The sequence below is a fragment of the Cervus canadensis genome, chromosome 6, assembly GCF_019320065.1.
Source record: "Cervus canadensis isolate Bull #8, Minnesota chromosome 6, ASM1932006v1, whole genome shotgun sequence".
NCBI lineage: Eukaryota > Metazoa > Chordata > Mammalia > Artiodactyla > Cervidae > Cervus > Cervus canadensis.
This window is the reverse complement of record NC_057391.1, coordinates 72,102,131-72,106,093: the sequence shown is the minus strand read 5'-3', so window position 1 is coordinate 72,106,093 and position 3,963 is coordinate 72,102,131.

The following is a 3,963-nucleotide window of genomic DNA, read 5'->3' as shown; positions in this document are numbered from 1 at the left end:
CTTGGTGGTGGTGTCTTCTTGCCCTGGCAAAGGCCAAGATGGTGGAGGCCAGTGGGCCCGTGTGGCAGCCTGAGAGAGGAGCCCGCAGGCTGGGAGCCACCATAGCTGAGTGGTTCCCTCTGTGTTTTAAGGGCTCAGCCTGGCCCAAGCAGGGCAGGGGTGGATAAACCAGTGGTGGTGACTTTGCTCATTGGATGGAAGCTTTGAAAGTTCCAGCAGGGATGGGGTTATCCAGGGCAACATTTCTGGATCCAGCTATAGCTAAATAGATGACCCTTGGGGAACTGGTAGCCCAGAGCTGTAGGTTTGGGTTTCTTCTGGTAATGAATGTCATGTCCAGTCCAGGGGTGACTGGTATTCTCTAGGACTTTCCAGTTTCTAGAGAGTTCCAACATAGTAATAGGCAGCAGGGCTGCCACGGGCTGGGAGTCAAAGAGGCTTCAACAGCATCCAGTTAGCTCTCCTCGGGCTAGGGACCAACCCTGGCTTGAACTTGTTTGACTTTGAAAGAAAGGATTTATGGCCAGAATACAGCTCAGCTTTGGTTTTCCTGTCTGGTTGACAGGAAATACTGCTGTTCCTAGACCAAGGGAGGGAGAGGAGTCAAATCAGTTCTTTGATTTGTCACTCTTTCGAGTGGTGGAGCCGGGGCTCCTGTCCATTGGATGTCAGATCTGTAGCACTCCTGTTAGTTAATGGGAGTTGACAGGTTGTGGATTGTGTTTCTTTAAGAGGCATTTTTACAATGTTGTGTACAGCAAAGTGACTCAGTTATATATATTCTTATTTATAAGAGGTGTTTTGTAACGTGACAAGCCAACTCCCAAAACCATGATCTCAATAAGGAAAACAAGGATGCGGGGAGAGAGCAGAATCCTGTTTATTAATGGCGTTCCTTTTCAAGACAAAAAGAGACATGAATAAGGGAGAAAAAATAGGGAATGAGCAGTCTGGTGTTTTCTTCAGCCCTCAAAGTGAATGTGCTTTCTTCCCTTCCCTTTTATTGCCTTTTACTACATCCCTTTGTATATCCAGACTTTTAATTATAGATTCCATATTACACAGAATGGGCTTGGTCAGGGTGGGCATTAGAACCAAGCTGCAGGTGCAGCCATGTTGGTGAAGCGAACAGTCTAGCCATCCTGGAAGAGGTGACGTTCCCGAGATCCAGTCCCCGGCTCCAGGATATTGGCTGGAAAAGGAGTTGAGTTTTAGGCTTCTCGAAATTCCCATAAACCAGTTGGAAGAAAACAGCTGGAACAGGATAGCAGGTTCACCTGGGAAAATCCAAACCTGGCTGATGTGCTGACAAGCAGTGGAGAGGAGGAGGTGCTGCTGGGAGCAGCTGTCTGAAAAGGAGAACCAGGTAAGAGCCCCTGGGCTGGAGGTTGTGCTCACTGAAGGGAAACCGGTGAAATCCGTGGCTAAGTTCCTTCCGGTGTACGTATCTAGGAAGCCAGTGTATGTCCCCCAGGTCACCAAAGTGACCACGGTTCACTTCCAGCTTACTCTGTGGTTGGTTCTCAAGGCACTGCACTCTGGACAGCCCAGCACAAAGCCAGAGAAACTGCCAAGGACTTGGTCCTGTGAGAAGCCACCTCTTTCTCTTGCCATGGGGAGAGCTTGATATTTTCCTCCCTTACAATTTTCCCCAAGGGAAAGGGTATTAATGGCCCAGTTTTTAAAATTCTTAATATGCTAATCCCATCTGTAGAGTAGCTACCACTTCAGCAAAGAATTGCCTAAAGCTCACAAAGCTATAAACTCGGAAAGACTTAAAAACTAGAGCAGATGATAGCCCTGAGCTAGGACTGAAGACAGCTGAATTCCATCTCTAATATTAGAGTTGCAGTGTATTAACTCTTGGGCTCTGAAGTCTGGTTGCCTGAGTTCAAAATCCTGGCTCTTGTTCGTCGCTGGTAATTTTGGGCAAGTTACTTCTCTTAGCCTCAGTGTCCTCATATATAAAACGGAGATAATAATAGCTTTAACCTCACAATGTGGTTGTGAGAACCAGAGGAAATAATTTATAATGCACTTGATCTCAGGACCAAGGGAGACTCAGGTGCCAGCAGCCCTTATCTACACAGAACATGTGACCAGGGCTGAATCTGCAAGATGCAAAAAACCCAGCTCTTCCCTGGACTGCATGAGGGTGGACTTCGCGTCTCACAACTGCTTCCCACCCTGAGATGTGTCCTCGCCGTACAAGCCAGGGTGAATAAAGAGGGGGCACGTGACCCCAGAACTGGGGACACAGTCCAGTGTTCAAAACCAGAGAACGTACCTTAATTCTGTTGTCACCCCAAGTGAGGTGTCATCCCCTCCCTCTGGTACTCGGTGTCTCTAAACTTGGGACACTCAGTACTCTGCCTGGCAGGATTGCCCCCATGGTGGTGTTACTTAAAGTGGACCCTTGGGCCATGACCCAGGGGTGCTTGTTAAGAGGGTTCTCAGGCTCCTGCTCCCCTGATCAGCAGCCCACCATGGCCCACCAACGAGTCGGGCTATTTAACAAGATGGTTCTTGTGCACTCAGGTTTGACTCCCCAGAGCAAAATAACCCAGGGAACAAAAGGAAACTGTTGAGACAAGTATGTCAGCTGAGTTGAATTAGCCAGGTGGGTCTGAGACCAGGCTCTGAAGGCTTGGGGAAAGGGGGCGGAGAGACGCTTGTTATAAGTCCAATGGATAGACCTACCTTGACGGTGTTTCCCTTCTCCCGGTGGGGCTCAGACGCTCATGAGGGCTGCCTCGCCACTTGTTAAAGCCCCAAACAAGGGTGATATCATGGGGCAGCACCCATTTTTATGCCACACACTGACTGTCCTGTGTCACCAAGCTGGTTTATAAGCCAGCTAACTCTCAGGCCCGTTTGCCAGGCTCCATTCTGCACACCATGAAACTGAGCTTTTCTTTGCTCAAAACAGTTTTTCTAGCCTGAGGAGGAAACCCAGGTAGGCAAGAGGAGTTTGCCAGCCTCTACACTGGATGCACAGTGGAAAAATCATGTTAGGAACTAGGACCCTCTGACTCTCTGCTGGGTCATGAATGGGCAAGACAGAGCATCCTTCAATTTTGAGGTTCGATAGTTTGGGGTTTACTAAAGGCATGGGCTTAATTAATACATCCCTACACTTTCCCTGAGAAGGGGATAAACAAAAATATTTTCTAGTTTGTTTCTCAGGTAGAGAATCGAATTGGCCAACTCATTCCCAGACCAGCTTGGAGAAGCAGGCTGAGGTGGACACAGGACTGACGGCGCTGGGCAGGCCCCTGCTTGCCTTCTCTGGAGGCCTTCCCAGCAGACGTCATCACCCAGTGGGTAAGTGTCGTCATCGTTCCGTTAGGTCAAGCTAGGGACAAGGAGCCTGGGAGCTTCAGAACCAGTGCCTGGGTGGTTTAGGTCACAGGCTCTGAGCCCACCTGTCTGGACTGACTGGCTCTGGGTGACTGCCGTGGTTTCCTGAGGCATGACATGAGGACAGTAGTAGCACAAAGTGCCGCTGTGAGGCGTGGAGGCGTAAGTTGGAACGTCTGGCACTTCGGGAGGACATGCACGTTAGCAGTTCTTAGGTCTGTCTGCCAGCATAGGTCCTGGCCGTGCAGCCGTTTGAGTTTTGTTGAGGTATGGAGTCAATCAGCTCTCTCCTTCAGTATGTTAAAATTCTCACAAGGAAGGGGCAGTAAATACATGTTGAATACCAAAGGGCATGGTAACAAATAGGTTTGGTTTGATTTCTGAAGGGACTCTAGCGAAACATGGTCTGCTATCATTTGAAAATATCTCAACTTGGGAAATGAAATACACCCTTGCTGGCTGGGTCAGAACCATTAGCCATGACCTTTCTGGTTTCTTCACCCCGTTCTCCATCCTGGTTTCAGTTCATATTTCTTCAGTGCCTTCCTGATGACCTGCATTGAGCTAGCCACAGAGACACTGAGAACCATCCTGTGCCTGCCC